Source organism: Ambystoma mexicanum, chromosome 3q, assembly GCF_040938575.1.
Source record: "Ambystoma mexicanum isolate Mex_15411 chromosome 3q, UKY_AmexF1_1, whole genome shotgun sequence".
In the NCBI taxonomy this organism is placed as follows: domain Eukaryota; kingdom Metazoa; phylum Chordata; class Amphibia; order Caudata; family Ambystomatidae; genus Ambystoma; species Ambystoma mexicanum.
In genome coordinates this window covers 800,290,863-800,308,801 of record NC_090926.1, presented here as the reverse complement: position 1 = coordinate 800,308,801, position 17,939 = coordinate 800,290,863, and the positions used below count along the sequence as shown (strand labels likewise).

The 17,939-nt window shown below is 45.3% G+C and overlaps 1 protein-coding gene across 2 annotated transcripts in view; it reads right to left on the bottom strand.

Annotated features, from left to right (window-relative positions):
* Positions 1–17,939, bottom strand: part of MYCBPAP (MYCBP associated protein) — a 1,263,051-nt gene that overhangs the window by 163,351 nt on the left and 1,081,761 nt on the right. The gene's annotated exons all lie outside the window — the stretch shown is intronic.

Here is a 17,939-nt window from a genome sequence, read left to right as displayed (position 1 = left end):
ACTACTACCTCTCCACTGCTACTATGTACCTCTCTGCTCTTACCTCTACTCTTACTCCACTACCACTTTATTTACTGCCGCTCTACTACCTCTCCTCACTACCACTACTTCACATTTGCTGCTCCTACCACTACCACTCTAATACTACTTTACTACCCCTACTCTCTCTCTAGTCTACTCTTTATGGCTGCTACTCTCACTGCTTCTTACTAATACCTCCCCCTACCACTATTTATTTATTTATTTATGAACAGTTCTTATATCTTCGCGCCACACTTCCAAAAGCCTCAGGGCAGGCACAGAAAAAACACAGACAGCCGAAACAGATAGTACTAGAGTGATGCAAAAGGCGGAATCCATAACACAACTCTGAGTCAAAATAGGGAAACAGGAGTACCACGCGCGCTTATCCTTAGTCGGGTGCAAGATTGAACAACAGCGTCTTCAGCTCCTTTTAAAACTTGACTGTTGTGTCCACGATTCTGAGCTCAAGCGGAAGCAGGTTCCAGAGGTCGGGACCTTGTACCATGAAACTACGTCCACCAGCCTTTACCAGTTTAAATCTGGGTTTACCCAGCCTCATGCAATGCTGTGGCCTGAGTGAAGAGAGGAAGTCTGGAGTTGAAGGCGGACTCCCAGATGACGAGGAGCCATATTAGTCAGACATTTGTGAGCGAGGGTCAGAACTTTGTGTCTTATTCTAAGCCTTACAGGGAGCCAATGTAGGCTACGCCTCGCTGCCGTAGCGTGCGCTCACCTAGAAAGTCCTGAGACTGCCCTCACTGCCGGTTCTGGGTGACCTGCAGGGCTACTATGGATGAATGAGCACAGCCACTGAGCAGGCTACTGCAGTAACCCAAACGTGTATGTATGATAACAGCGGCCAAAGTGGCTAAGTTTTAATGCAAAAGAAGAGGGTGGATGTTCCAGAGAAGCTTCGTGATCAGTTCACATGCAGACCGGATCAATGTGACCTGATGTGCCATGGACAGCTCAGCATCCAGGACCACGCAGAGGGTTTTTACCCTCTCGGCCACTAAGATCAACGTACCCAGGAGTAGAAACTGACCATACTCGGCTGGCAGGGTCCTCAGCTTAGAAGTGGTTGCAATGATAAGAAGCTCTGTTTTTTTTCCATTTAAAGCCAAGGAGTTGGCTGCCATCAATGAGTGGATGGCTTTATAGATGGTGTTCAACTTTTCTGCATCCTCAGTATATGAGCCTGACAATTTCACAGTCACCTGTGTATCGTCAGCGTAGTTGGCCACATGAACACCAAGGCTGATAAGCAGAAGCAAAAAAGGGATCAGATAGACATTAAACAGGGTGGGCAAAATACACGATCCGTGCGGCACCCCACAAGTGACAGGAGAGGGGTCCAAACAGATTTTGCCTATTTTTACCATGGAGTTTCTGGGGCCGGGAAAAGATGCAATCCAGCCGGCTGCTTTAGGGGAACACCCGACCAAGGACTGTACTCTGCCTTTGAGTAGGACATGGTCCACAAGGTCAAAAGCTGACGATAAATCCAGCAGCATAAGGTTGGATAATTGTCCCTGGTCCATATTCAGTAGGAGATTTGTCTGTAGGTCAAGCATGGTAGTCCGGGTACCATGCCTCTTCCTAAAGCAAGACTGACATGACAATAAGATATCATCATCCTCCGAAAACACTTGGAATTGAAGATGTGCAACCTTGTCCACAATTTTAAGCAGAAAGGGTACATTGGTAATTAGCAGAAAGTTGTCCAAAATAAATGGGTCTAAAGATTCCTTCTTTAACAGGGGGGTCACCCATGCCTCCTTCAAAAATAAGGGAACTTTACCCTATGTGGAGGAACAATTAAACTTAGTTACCCAAGGAGCGAGTATGTCTTTACACTCTATAAACAAAGTAGATGAACAAATATCGTTGTGGCAGGACGTGGGTTTCATTTCAGCAATGGTTTGCGTAATAAATGTTTCAGAGCAAGGGGAGAAGTCAAAAACATGGGGGGTGGCATCAAAACAACCACAGCGGTATCCTCGATCCGCTGGATATTCGCTTGAAGAGACCCCACCTTGTTGGAAAAAAAGTTATGGATTGCATGGCACCACGCCTTATCCTTAACAGGCCCTATTACGGAAGGAGGTTTGCTTTTAAACACCCGTAGAATCGAAAACATTCCCTGGAGCTGGATTTAGCATTCTGGATACGCCAGTTATAGATCTCATATTTTGCTTTAATCAGCGCCTCCGTGTACTTTTTTGCCAAGGATTTGAATTTAATCAATAAAGCGCTAGATGGGTCTTTGCGCCAGAGGCGTTCTGCTACGAGCTTTTCCCTCCTAATCATTGAGATATCGTCATTAAACCAACATTTATGAATGGTTTCTGTTTTAAAAAGACATGTCTTGAGGGGTGCTAATTGGTTAGTTGTGTCTGTCAAGGCTTTGGTGATGTGGTGAGCAAGATCTCTAGCACCATTGACATTGTCCAAGGCACCCAGGTTTTGCACTAAAATTGGGGCGAAGTTTTCAAAGGTCAATTTTTTCATGTTGCGCATACGAACCTCCACTTTAGGGATCAAATCTGCTCTGACAGGGGGAATCAGTAGGATAAGATTGAATGTGAGTAGGAGATGATCTGACCAAATACAAGGGGAAACCAAAAGATTCTGCAATGTACGATGATGCACCAGCAACCAATCGAGAGTGTGACCAGCACTATGGGTGGGACAATCCACCATTTGAACATAACTAATGGCATTCATGAGGGACTTTGCAGTGGTGTCCGACGGGACATCAAACCAGTAGTTAAAGTCTCCCATAACAAGAATTTGGCGCATTCAATTTACTACTACTACTACATACTACCACCAACTTCCACTGCCTCCTCTCTCCTCCTACCACTACTCCACTACTCCAAATACAATGGTTACCATCTCACCTACTTCTACTCTACTCCTATTACACTTGCTGCTTACTCTCACAGACAATCACTTCACAGACCCCTCTCTCCAGTAACCTCCACACTCCTTCTGCACTCTCCTCTTCTGGTCCCTCCGACATCCTCCACCACCTCCTGTCCTTACAAAACTAACCCACCCTTCCTAAACTTCTCTTTAAAGTCATGGCTGCCAACCAGTAGTCCAAATATTAGCAGCCACTAGTGGGGACGGGCCCTATGACGAATGCCCAATTGGAAGCGGAGGTCAATATGCCCCTGGAGGGGTCTCCACTAAGCCTTCATTGCCTCAAACCGCAAAAGACATTGCCATAACAGCGGCGAAGCGCAACACTAAAGTGCAAGTATTTGGAGACAAAGAGACAGAGCAGAAGTGAGCAGAAAGAGTGAGAAAGAGTGCAGGAGGGGGGCCAGCAAAGGGAAATGTGTTGGAGGAGGCAAAAGAGAGTAGAGTGAGGAGGGATGTGGAAAAATTGAAAGGGAAAGGTTGCTGCTGTAGAAGGGATCAGGAAAGAGAAAGCAGCTGTAAGGGATAGGTTAGTGTTTTAAGATTGACAGAGCAGGAGAAAGCCATGTTACAATGGACGGAGAGGCGGAGAAAGGATGTAAACAGAGGGTCCAATTAAGACATTATCAGTTGTCCACATGGATGGTAGACTGTGCATTCCCCAGATCCTTCAGCTCTTGAAGCTCTCCAACTCACATGGGTTTCAATATCACTCTTATGCAGATGACATACAGATATATGCCTCGGTCAATGGGCAGCTGGATGACGTTTATAGTCTCTATTCTAGAATAGAGTTGGTGGGAAGGTTGGATGAGAGTGAGCAGCCTTAAATTGAAGGACTCCTGTTAAGAAGCTATCAACATCTAAGCAGTCCTGCCTCCCTTCCCCAACACCTGGACTTTTGGGTAATCAGGCTCATTATTGGGAAAAGTGGTAAATCTTGGGGTAATTTGGGCGGTATCATGAAGTCTAGTTGGATGAAAAATAAAGCAAACACAAGAAATTATAGTTCCACAGGTTTTTTTAGGGCAAATTACAAGAATGGGAAAAATCAATAAAAATGCTAAATAAACCTCAAATTACATACAAGGATGGCATATCTGTGCTTGGAATTATTGAATTATTTCATTTTTCAAATCACAGTCCATGTTCTCTCCCCAGTGTAGATGATTAGTTTACGACCACTCACATTCCTACGGTTGGGAGAGAGACCGCTACTTCATAGACACAAAGAATTTTCCATTTGTTAACCCTTATTTACTTTTTGCATGGTAGCTTTTTGCCATATGATAAAGACTGTAAATTCCGTTTTTCGGGGTCCAGACGCTTATGCATTCCCTTAGGTCTCTGTGTAAACCTACAAATCACATTAAGAATATTTTTGCACCATTTAAGGCACAGCGTTATGGACAGACATTCAAGCAGCCATCAGAATTGAGGTGGAAAATATTAGTCTTGATATGATACACTACTTGGTGAAAACATAAAACCGTAAGGGCCAGCTCTCTATCCCCAACATAAATAGGTTCATTATGGGAGTGCACATAGGTAACACATAGAGATAGGATCAGATGAGAGAAGAACAAATTACTTACCACTGGTAATGTTCTTTCGACTGGATGTTCCTGCCACATATTCCTCATCTTTGATATATTCTGCTTGTTGGTTTGGAATTTCTTTTCATCGTATCGGGAGCTGTGCGTCATCGAGTCGTGTCCCTCGACAGCCTCCGTCCTGTTCTCAGCCGTGACACTGATGCCATATAAGTAGCTTGTGCAGCGACCGTTGAGTCAGTTCTAGTTTTTTCCCTCTTGATGCTGTGCCATCTTTAATGGGTGAACCAGACGTTGAAAGATAAGAAGGTGTAAAATCACAGAAATTCTCGGCAAGTAAGAGGGGAAGGATGGGAGGACAATGAGGAATATGTTGGAGGAACATCCAGTCGAAAGAACATTACCAGGTGTAAGTAGTTTGTTCTTCGAATGGATTTTGTCCTCCCACGTATTCTTCATCTTTAATACACTCCCAAAGCAGTCAGTATAAGGAGGTGGGCACAGATAATTATTGTTGATTAATGCTGTGAAGTACAGCTTTGCCAAATCTGGCCTCCTAACCTGACAGAGTCCAGACAATACTATTTGCTGAAGGTATGTACAGAGGACCAAGTTGCTGAGCTACCTATTTCTTGCGTGGGCACCCCTCTTTGAAGAGCCGAAGAAGTAGCCACGCCTTGGGTGAAATGCGCTCTTAAGTCATCAGGCAAATCTTTGCCAGCTAATGAATAGCATTCTGAAATGCATAGGATTATCCAGCACGAGATGGTTTGCTTGGTGACAGCTATCCCCAATTTATAGCCTGAATAGTCTACAAAAAGCTGCTACTCCTGCCTCACCTTGGACATTCTGGAAATGCAAAAACTTAAGGCCCTTCTAGGGTCTAAACAGTGCTATCTTATCTTCTCTGTTCAAGGATGAGGTGGTGGATAAAAGGCAGCTAACACTATTTTCGGTGCTAAGTGGAGTTAAGAAACCAGCTTAGGTAAGAAAGAAGGGCACACCCTCAACTCCGCCTTGTCCTTAAAAAAGGTTGTAAACGGTAGTTTAGCGGAAAGAGCCTGCAGCTCACTGATCCTGCGGGCTGATGTTATTGCCGTCAAAAAGAAAGTGTTAGGGTTAGCATTCTGAACGGACAAGAATGCAAGGGTTCAATAGATGCCCCTATTAGATATCTTAACACTAAGTTCAAGTCCCAAACAGGTACAATAAAAGGGACTGGGGGAAAGATGTTTGTTAACCCTTTCAGGAATTGAATTAAAATGGCGACCTTGAAATAAGAACCCTCATCAGGCGAACCCTTGAAAATACAAAGTGCCACCAAATATCCCTTTACTGTGGAGACATGAAGCCCCAGATGGGCCAGATGGAGCAAAATAGACAAGACTGTACTGGTATTACATGTGAAAGGATCAAAACTATTTTTCCTGCACCAGCTGAAAAACCTGTTCCAACGGCAGTGGTACAGAGATTTTGTTGGTTGACTTCTGGCCGAAAGCAACACCTCCATTACGTCTTCCGGAAGGTCCCAATCTTTTTATCTTACCCTTTCAAAAACCAGGTGAGATGATTCAGAGTACTGATTTCTGGATGATGGAGACCCCCGCTTGCGAGAGCAAATCCTCTCTTTGGGGAAGACAAATTGGAGGACAGATAGCCATCTCTAGAATGTCCGGGTATCACATTCTCCTGGCCCAATACGGAGCAGTTAGGATCATGGATTTCCCAAACTTCCTCAACCTAAAGAAGAATGTCATGGACTGGTGGAAACGCGTACCGAAGTGGAAATTCCCAATCCACCATGAACACGTCTCCTAGAACTCCTCTCTGAGGAAATTCCCTGGGGCAGAATAGGTCACACTTCCTGCTGCTACTGGATGCAAACAGATCCAACTGAGGGGTTCCGCAAAGGGGGAAGATCTCCAGAAGGACTTTCTGGGAGATTGTGCTCCGTCTGCTCAGAGCATCCGCTGCTATATTTTTTTCTCTGGCTAGATGAACTGGCAGCAGAGAAATTCCTTCTCTTAGTGCCCAAAACTAGGGCTGCGTTGCTTTTCTGACCAAAGGCAGTGGCCCTTCACTCCCTTTCTTGTTGAGGTAGTACATGGCCACTGTATTGTTCGTCATTATCAGGAGATTCTTCCCCCACACCAAGGGCAGAAAAGCAATCAGCACTAGTCTGATTGCTCTCAACTCTAAAAGGTTGATGCGAAGTCTGGACTCCGATGGAGACCAATGACTGCTGATTGAAAGGTTGTTCATATGGGCTCCACACCCCATGAGGGAGGCATCTTTCACCATTGTCATCTCCGGCCAAAAAGGCTCTCCTTTCATTGCATTCTCTCAGCAGGCCCACTACAGGAGATCCTGAGCAACCTTGTCCGGGATCTGAAGAAGGTCCATCAGTCTGCCGGAGAACTGAGACCAATCGGACCTGAGAGTCCACTGCAGTGATCTCATTCTCAGATGGGCTTCTGGCAACAGGAAAATGCAGGATGCCATGAGGCAGAGTAACCTTAGGAAGTCGAAGGCTGGAGGATAACTGGGCAATCTGAATCTTTTGGAACATCTGCAAAAGATGTTGAGCACTCAACTCGGGAGGCGAGGCTTTTCTCGAAGACGAGTCCAGGACTGCTCCAATAAACCGAAGCTTCTGTGATGGTGTCAAGCGGGACTTCTTGCACTTCAGGGAGAAGCCCAGCTTGTGGGGAAGTGGCAGGTCTGACTGAGATGATTCTGAGGCTGCTCAGGAGAACAAGCCCTGATCAGCCAGTTGTCCAGCTAGAGGTAGATATGAATCTCTTCCCTCCTTAGACTTGCTGCCACCACCCTCATAAGCCTTGTGAAGACCCTCAGGGTAGAGTTGAGCCTGAATGGAAGAACTCAGAACTGATAATGAGAACCACCATCCGCGAACCTCGGGTCCTTTTCTTATTTGAGATGAATGGACACATGAAAGTAAGCATCCTGTAGGTCCAATTACACCAACCAATCCTGGAGCCGAAGGCCCTGAAACATCTGCTAAAGAGTTACCATCTTGAACTTGTCCTTCCTGAGGAACTTGTTCAAGCGACTCAAGTCCAAGATGGGTCGCAATCCTCTGTAATTTTTGGGGATTAGAAAATAGGGAGAGTACCAACCCTGATCCCTCTCTGCCACAGGTACTGACTCTATTGCAGCTTTCTCCAACAGGGTAAGAGGAGATATCTGAATCCTTCAAGGATTGGTCTCCTGGAGAACAATCTGGGGGCATTGTTAAAAAGGGGTGGCAGTAACCGTGGGTCACTGTTTGCAGTGCCCAAGCATCAGAGGTTATGCCCCGCCAACTCTCCAGATGCTGAATCAGCCTGTCCCACACCACAGTCCTTTGGACAAAGTAGGTATTTTAGAGTTGTTGCTGAAGCTGGGGCAAAAAAGCTGAGGCTGAAAGGGAAGCTTTCCCTCCTCATCCTCTGGAACCACAGGCAGCTCTTCTTTGAACCCTTCTGTGCTATGTGGTCTCCTGCCCTTGTAGTAGAGGAGTAAAATCGAAAAGGCCGACCCCTCCATCAATGGGAAGACCCATGGGATTGATTTGGCTGGCGCATTGCAGCTTCTACCGACTTTGCTGCAGATTTAGATGCTTGCAGTTTTTCTAGGCTATTGTCACCCTTTGAGCCAGAAATCTAACAGCCATCAAATGGAATATCCAATAAGCATGCCTGAACGTCAGGTGCAAAGGCCGACTTTCTAAGCCATACAAATCTACTAGCAACAGTGCTGGCTGTCATAGCCCTGCTGACACAATCTGCCAAGTTCAGGCCAGATTGGAGAGACTGGTACAAGGCATCCCTGCCACTCTGTACCAGGTTTAGAAAACCTTTTTTTTTTTTTAAATGTATTATTAGTATATCTTTACCATACCTTTAGCGATATGGTCCACAGCCAATTTCTTCTGAAATCAATTCTTCAGGCACATTAGCAGTACCATATTCATAACCAAAGGGTACATCCTGGTCTTCCTGCTCTTCAAAAATTGACCCCATAGTCCTAAAGAAATCAGTCTGTGTTAGAGGCTTGAAAGACTTTGATACCTCGACCAATGGTTTTGAATTCCTTGAAGGTGCCAAATGTGCTAAAGGCACTGATGATGTCAACGGCTTAACAGGCTTCGACAGCGGTACCCGCTTCAAAGGCCCTGGTACGTGCTCCTTCACATGAGTCAAGTAGAAAGGCTTTGACTTTTCCCTGTGTCGAGACGAAGACCCCTCCGACACATGTCGAGGAGACTTACTACCCGGGCTCTTTGGCGCGCAAGAAGTGGTCACTATAGGCACCCTGGCGATCTTATTAGACGCGTTCGGCTGTGAAGCCTGGTTGGGCTATTTCGGTGGGGCACTCAGAGCCACCTTCTGAAAAACCTCCAGGCTTTTTAGACAGAATTTTTCCCAGTCAGCAGGGGGTGCCATCTTACTATGGAAACTAACTCGTCTGTCAGGAGAGGAGTCCGACGAAGAGGACAGCGATCTATGGCATAGTTTCTACATTTTTTTATGTGAGGACGAGTGTCAAGATCTAGATCTCAAGCATTTTAAGTGCTTTTGTTTCTGGGGAAACATCCCTGGAGTCATCCGAAGACCTCCTTTTCGAAGGGGCAACAGAAGGGGATTTTGAAGGAGGCCTACCTGCCACGAGTTCCACCTTCCTCTTCCTCAAGGCCTTCACTGTCATCGACTGTCAGGAGCCGCAGTCGTCGACTCTGTGGTCCACACCCAGACACCACAAACAGATTCGATGTGGGTCTATAATGGACATTTTTAGACCTGCAATCGGAACACCAATTGAAGCCAGCCTTCGGTGTAGACATTATCGACCTGGTAGAAAATATGCAGAAACAATTCACTGTGGGAAGAACTGTCCAAAGCATGCTGAAAAACGGAACTGAGACAACAGTTGCAGTGCGAGCTACCAGCGTCAACATCATGGCCGAGGACAGGACAGAGGCCGTCGAGGGCCATGACACGACGATGCACCGTGCCCACTCCTAAGAAAAAATAATCCGAAGCTGCAAGTAGACTTACGAATATATCAAAGATGAGGAATACGTGGGAGGACACAACATTTGAAACCTGCATACAAGGAGTTATGAATACACATGGTTGAACAGACACAAGGATAGGAACAGACAAAGGAATGAGTGCTAGAAGGATGAACAGAGTGTCTCAAATCTAGTGGATAATCCACTTGGTAGTTGAAGATGCAAATTCACTGAAATGTATAGTTGAGAATAGTGTTGCCAACTAGGCTTGGCTTTATGTATGGAAAGCTGGATCCAGGGAACATGCCACCTGCAATCCAGTAAAACAAGAAAGAGGAACCAAAAAGAAAAGATAAATGGTTTACTGTTGAACAGAAACATACAACAATATAATCAGATAGAGGGAGAAGAAAAGATAAATAGTTTATGTGCAACTAGAAGGAGAGCAACAGATGGCGAGAGAAAGATGAACAGATACAGCAGGAAGGTAAGAGACTAATAGAGGAGAGGCAAACAGAGGAATAGGAATAAACAGAAATGCAGGTGGGCAGTCAAACTAGGAGATGCAATGAAAGGAAGGGAGCCAGAGATACAATGCGATGGAAACACCAGGACATATAGAAAGAGACTATTCTGCTGAACATAGTGCTGCCGTCCTGCCTCTGCTGAGAAGACATCCTGCAAGTATGGATAAAAGAGTGGTAAGATACGTAGAGTCGCAGTCAGTCAGGAAAAGGGAAATAGAAACATCGAGAGATGTCAGACAGACACATGGGCTCAGGCAAATGCAAGCGAATAGACATAGGGAGAAGACTAGGAACAAAGACAAAGGCAGAGAGACAGCAGTCACATGGAGGCAAACAAAGACTGATAGAGTGAGAAACTAGAGAAGCGAAATAGGCCTTTCTTTTTTCATCAAGCTTAGTTCTTCTTATATACATTTCAGAAAACAGACAATACAGGTGACCGCTAAATCTGTTTGCTCAAAATACATCAATGCTGTCTTTCTGTCATTTTCTGTTAAATTAGGTGAAAGTAGCTACAACAAAAAAGGACCATTATACCACTGTTCTCTAGAAGATAAAGAAATAGAGACAGAGAGTTGTTCTCTGGTTATGAGGACGTCTTCCCACAATGGATTTTAGAGTAATTTATTCTTGCGTTGTCAAGTTAGGTCACCACTAAGGCCTCAGCAGAACAAATGGTTGAGCCTTGCAGTTTTAAGGAAGGCTTGGATGCTACTTTGTCTGAGAAACAATATAACCTGAGCCAGGAGGAGCCGGGAGATTTCGCACCTATCCCTGGGCTGCCTTTCAGGTCTTGGAAAATGGGTCTGTTTGTTGTTAGAGGCACATTTCGTGAAGAATTAAATATTCTTTGCAATCCAGGTTTCATCCTGAGCATGGGATGAACATTGATCTGGTCAAATATAAGATCTGTCTAGGAAAGGCTGGACAGGGGCCAGCTTGTTGTTTTTCTGTGCATTATGTCTGCCACTGGTTATAAGGTTCACTACAAGCATTTCCTGTGTCCACGCTTCTTGCTGAAGGAAAGGTTAGGGAAAAGGTCTGAGCTGTTTCAGATACATTTTTACTTGGCCGACAACAGTGGGTTGGGTTCGGTGAGTTCCAGTTTGACATGTGTTTCGGTTTGCATACTGCCCCTAATCCAGAGCTCTTTTTAACATTTGCAGGAACTCACTTATTCATCTGGTCTCATATTATGTATTCCTTAATGAAGTACTTCGAGGCTTAGTATGTAGACGTCAGTACCTTCAGAGCTGCAAAGATTGCTGTCGTACATCACAGGGTAATGTAGTGCTGATCCAGTGGCCATCCCCAAAGGATCCACCTTATAACATACCTAGACAATATGTTTTCAAGTCTCAGGAATGAGAAGGAAATGAGGTCACAGGTGAGCTACACAATGTAGGCAGGATGGCAGGATAACCCCATCAATCAATAGGGCACTTTTCTTTCATTTTCAAGGGTCTTACACCCACAATTCTGAAAGCATTATGCACATTTCAAATGTAGCTTATTTGTTTGTATTTCCAAAGCTTCCAAAATTTCTCTGTGACTTCAGCTTTATTCATGTGTTTTATGGCGACTGCTTTAAACATCCATGCCACAACATGTACATGTTTCGATAAATCAAAATCATCTTCAGGTGGCTATGTAGAACAAACAACGAGAAAAAACAAATCTCACTCTAAAGTAAAGCAACATTTCTCCTTAATGTATGCCAATAACCAATTCCAAATCCCAGATGGGCTTAAAGCACGTGTTACGCTCACCTGGTATCCACGGGGGCACCACACGATACTGGATGGAGGTTTAAGCGCTCTCCCGGACCCCTCTCTGCTTGGTTATGTGCCAGACGTTGGGTAGCACCTATAACAGGAGAACGGAGGGTTAAGATACTGGTTCTGTGATGGGTGGACTTCCACCTCCCTCTGGTCCAAATCCCCTCCCTTGGGGTTATTGCTCACCTTAGGTTTTTATGCGTTGAACTCTCCGTCCTGCTTCTCTGTGCAGGGGCGCGTGGTTGGTGTGGGCGTTCCGTGGACCTAGTTGCTTCACTGGTCCGTGTGCCCTTATGTCTGGTCCAGACCGGCTGTGACTCTGACTCTGCTTGCTGTCTTCCAGGTGAGTTATGTGTTTTCCGTCTTTATTCTGTCTCTTTCTTTCCCCCCGCTTTCTCGGTCTTCTCAGCGTCTTCCTCCACTGCACTGTTCCCTAACAATGTCTCTTTTTTTTTTTCACAGGGATGGTTGCAATCTCGGAGTTGCCACGCTGATGGTGAAGACCACGGTGAGTTATTGATGCGCGGAGTGCTGCGCTGTTTAATGGTGTTAATTGCTAACCTGTGTTCTATTCCCTTCTTTGTACAGGTTGCGGTGATGTTCCGGAGTGATGAGCGATCGAAGCACTGCTTGCCCAGGTAAGTGCTGTGTTAATGCTGACCTTGTTCCTTCTCCCTTGCAGGTTGCGGTGAAACCCGGAGATGAGCGAGGTAAGAGAAGCTGTGTAATAGGCCTCCATGTTTGATTCAGGTCCAAAACTGGTATTGCTTTATTCCTGATAATGAGCCTGGTGCCAAAGGCGCCAGGACTGACTCCATGTATGTTTCTGATGGAGTTTTAAGGCCATTGGGGCCAGTGTGAAGGGCTTTCGCCCCACTGCTGCCAGGGGACTGTTATACCTGAGGGGGTCAGGGGCATGGATCGTGACAACCTGCCCTTCATAAACCCTAGGATTTCTGATAGACAGAAGTCAGAAATAGGGTAGACTCAGTTGATGGAGTCCTTGGGTTTCTCTTGACTTTGTTTCCTTCCCTTTCTCCAGAGACAAACTGTGTGCTCGCTGGAGCACATGGCCTTTGGGTTAAAGCCCCAGCAGGCCACAGAGCTCCTGCTGTTATGAGGAGTCCTGAAGCACTGCATGCAACGGTAATGGGTGTTTTTAATTAACATTGTCTTAGCACATTTACAATATGTTTTAAAGACGGACTTTTTTACTTATTTTGTCACAAAAAAGTTGGAAAAAGTAAAATAAAAAGTAAAAAAATGCAAACGCTAAAACCCAGAGTGCATTCCGATGTCCCTCTAGCTGTGGCAACATCACTACCTTTGGAACTGTGAAGATGACTACCTAACACAAAAGTGTGATATGCTAAAGATCGGTTGTCCACCTGAAAAAGGATACAGGTATTCACTCTATTCCCAGTGAGGGCCTGATTTAGTTTAGTTTAGTTTAGTTTATTATTTGATAATGCGCTCCCAACTCTGGGGTAGCCGGGCGCAGAGGTAACAAGAATACCTAGGCTTGGTTACATACAGTGGTACATACAGTGGATACATTACAAGTTATTGCAGTTATTACAGTTTTTACAGTAAAGATAAAAAATGTGGGTACTTCACAACACACCGGCAGTGGTATGAAAGTCTATAGTACAGGTTTCATGAGTAACATAGTGGATCCATGCCATAATGCAGGGGCTGGTGCAGGGGACAGTTTAGTGGGCGTCCTTTGTCCAGAGCCAGCTTTTCATGTTGCATCTGAATCTGAAATAGGGTTGATCAGCTCTCAATGCAGTAGGGAGAGCATTCCAGGCATGGGCAGCTCCAACAGGGAAGCTTACTCCACCTGCTTTTGTTAGTCTAAATCTGTGGATTTCTAGTGCAAGATGGTTGGACGCTCTAGTATAGTGACTGGAGGATTTTCTGGTCAGTCTGGCCGAGATATATGGGGGTGCAGTGTTGTTCAGTCCTTTGTGGGTGAGTGATAGCGTCTTGAGGAGGATTCTGTCACTAATTTTTAGCCAGTGATGGTCTTTCCTGATATTAGATATATGCACTCAGTATTTGCAATTTGTTTATGACAGCTTTATTGGCACCTGCATATAGGGCATTACAGTAGTCCAGCTTAGACGTTACTAACGCGTTGGCTAGAGTGATACAGTTGGTTTTGGAGAGATAGGGTCTACAGGCCCTGATTAATTTGCAGGTGTAGGCTGTAGATGAAGCCAAGGAGTTAACTTGTTTCTTAAGAGATAAAGTGGAGTCAAGGTAAAAACCTAATGTTTTTACCTCAGTTACCACCTTGATTATGTTGCCATCAATATTAAAGGCAGTATAGCAGGGGCTAAGTTTTTTGAGGTTAGAGTCGGAGCCCAGGATCAGTATCCCTGTTTTGTCGTCATTCAGGCAGGGGCCCTGAGAGGCCATCCATGCCTGAATGAGGAGGTAAATCTTATTTACTAGCGCAGTGTCTTCAACAAAGTTGCCAGATAGTGGTATGAGGATCTGCGTGTCATCCGCGTAGTTAATATAGGTTACCCCCAATCTGTCAAGTGTGTCGAAGAGTGGCTTAGTGAAGATATTGTACATTGTAGGGGAGACACATGAACCTTGTGGGACACCACAGGTGATTTGTATTGGGTCCACTGAGGCTACAGGGGAGAACACTCTCATCGTACGGTTGGCTAGAAAGGATTGTACCCAGGCTATAGCTTCGCTTGAGAAATAGGAGGCAGATGCTAGATGCTTGCATAACACTGCATGGTCCACTAGGTCGAAGGCCGCTGATAAGTCAAGGAGGAGGAGCATAGCTGTATTACCTGTATCCTTCAACTCGTCGATTTGTGTCTTGAGGTCAATTAGGGCAGTTTCAGTACTGTGTTGTGGTCTAAACCCAGATTGGCGTGATCCTAATAGTTGGTTTTTCTCCAGGTAGTTTTGGATCTGGAGGTAGGCTACTCTGTCAATAATTTTCAGGAGGAATGGGACCGTGGTAATGGGCCTATAATTAGTGGGGATAGCTGGGTCAAGGGTCTGTTTTTTGAGGAGAGGCAGTACCCAGGATTCTTTGAGGTTGGTGGGTACCATGCTAGTTCTAAAGGAGGCGTTAATTAGCTTAGCGATGAAAGGTGCTAAGTCTCTAGCTGCGTCCTTGATAACTTGTGCCGGGCAACTGTCACCTTGGCAATTTGATGGTTTCAGAGAGGATATGACCTTTTCAGTTTCCAGAATGGATTTGTTGGTAAACCTGAGTGGTTTGCAATTGTTTAGTGTATCTGATGTAGGTGTATCTTTCGGGGTGGTGGTATGTGTTCCTGTGGAACTCAAGTAAGCTTTTTTCTTAGCGATTTTAGTTTGTCGGGTTATTATTTTATTTGCTAGGGCATTTTAGATGTTTGCACACCATTGTTTGTCTTTAGAGACGTTGTCTGTGGGAGCAATCGGGTTTTCCATTTCCCGGAGGATGGAGAAAAGTTCTTTGGAGTTCGAGTTAGCATTACTAATTCTCTCATTGAATGTGTCTTTTTTGTTTGGATTATTTCCTTCTTGTATCTATGTGCAAAATTGGTAAGTAGAGATTTATTCTCAACTGAAGGTGTATGCCTCCAGATAGCTTGGAGTTTACGTTTTTGGATTCGTAGTTCTTTAAGATGGGGGTAAACCATGTGTTGAGGTGCGGTTCTTGTTTACTTTTGCGTAGTTTGATAGAGGCAATTGTATCCAAGGCATTGGACATGGTTTTGTTGAATGTCTCAACTAGCGTATTTGGGTCAGAGTTGAAGGCACTGGTGGTAAGAGCTGGTAGGAGGAGTGGGAGAAGTTTTTCAGCACTAATTTCTTTTTTGCTTCTAGTTGCCAAGGGTGGTGCTATTTCATGAGTAGCTAATTTTGGCGGTTCTATATTAGATGAGAAACAGATGAGGTGGTGGTCGGTCCAGGTTTGGGGTGTGATGTTGGAGATGGTAGTGGCGCAATTGCGGTTGGCTATCCAGTCTAATGTGTGTCCTTTTATATGTGTAGGGGCTAAGACTTTTTGGGAGAGGCCATGATCGACAAGAATAGATTGGATAGACTGAGCCTGTTTGTCCTCAACATCGTTAAATCCCAGGTTGAAATCACCTAGTAGTAGGAGCTAGGTGGAGTCTTTGATGTTGTTAGTGAGGAGGCTAGAGAGGTCTTCCTCAAAGTTACCTAGAGGGCCTGGGGGTCTATACACAAGAAGAATGGTTAGTGTACTATTTTTGGAAATAGGTACTTTAGCTGAGAGTAATTCGCAAGAAGTCATTACTGGAGGTGGGGCGAGTCTTGCAGATAGCGTAGTTTTAGCAATGATAGCCAGGCCACCTCCTCTGGAGTTGGGCCGATCGACTGAGAATATTGTATTTGTCTGGTATAGCAATCATAAGTGTGGGACCTGCGGCATCATGGAGCCAGGTTTCAGAGACAGCCAGAAAATCTAGCTTAGTATGTCGGCGATTTCCGTGTTATGTGCTATGAGGGACCTTGCATTGATAAGGGCTCCTGATAGGGTGGGAGTTGTGATATTTTTTTGGATATGTCTAGGTTTGGGGTGTTTGGTTAAGATGAGGGTCGGTGTTTTGGGACATCTTTCAGCAGTTATGGCGATTGTATTAGGGTTAGAGGCAGTCAGAGTGGCTGTGGGGCCCGATGGTCTAGCTCTTTTATTTTTTAGGTCATAAAGTCGTGGCAACCTAGATCTAAGTCACATGTTTCTGTCCTGCAAGTTACAAGGTGTAGAGTAGGTGTGGTTCATTGTGGTGGTAATGGTTAGAATAGTCCAAAGTAAGGAACAGAGTGTGTATCTAAAGTAAGTCTTGGAGATGCGCATGTTGGGATATAATAACAAGGACACCTAAAGTTTGGCAATCCCAGTGGTAACTAAAATGCTAGCATGCAGTGGTGACTAAAATACATACATGCACAGCACCTGGCACAAGAGATTGACATTCCCAGTGGGGACTAGAGTTCATACATGCAGTAATGACCAGAATGCTATCGTGCACAAGGAAGGGCACCTAAGTTTGAGAGTCCCAGTGGAGGCTAGAAATGCGTACATACAGTAGTGACTGGAGTACATACATGCAGTAATGACCAGAATACTAGCGTGCACACAGGAGGGCACTTAAGTTTGAGAGCCCCAGTGGAGGCTAGAAATGCATACATACAATAGTGACTGGAGTACATACATGTAGTAATGACCAGAACACTAGCGTGCACACGGGGGGCACCTAAGTTTCAGAGTCCCAGTGGAGGCTACAATGCATACATACAGTAGTGATTGGTGTACATACATGCAGTAATGACCAGAATGCTATCGTGCACAAGAAAGGGCACCTAAGTTTGAGAGTCCCAGTGGAGGCTAGAAATGCGTACATACAGTAGTGACTGGAGTACATACATGCAGTAATGACCAGAATACTAGTGTGCACACAGGAGGGCACTTAAGTTTGAGAGCCCCAGTGGAGGCTAGAAATGCATACATACAATAGTGACTGGAGTACATACATGTAGTAATGACCAGAACACTAGCGTGCACACGGGGGGCACCTAAGTTTCAGAGTCCCAGTGGAGGCTACAATGCATACATACAGTAGTGATTGGTGTACATACATGCAGTAATGACCAGAATGCTAGCGTGCACAACGGGGCACGTAAATTTGACAGTCCCAGTAGTAACTGGAATGTATATATGCAGCAGGAGGGGGAGTCATTATTAGAGCAGAGTAAATACTTAGTACAAATGTAGTTGACTTACATGGGCAGGGGCAATGTACTTACAGTAAGCTCTCATGGTGCGTATGGAATTGCAGGGTACATAGTTCATGCTGCTTGCTTCTCTGGTAGCGGGAGGCGTTCGGTGTAATGAGATGCGGGCTGTATTGTAAATAGAAACCTTGTTCTACTGGGCCTAGGTTAGTTGAACAGGTGGGGTGGCCGCTCTGCGCTTCCATGCGCTAAACAGGCGAGGAAACCGGCCTTTTCAGTGCGGGCCTTCTCAGATTGAGGGCCGGCTTCCGCCTGTCGGTGGGGGTAGTCGGGTAAGAAACAAAGCGTTGCTAGGCAACCGGCGCGCAGCCTCTTTTTCGTGCCGATT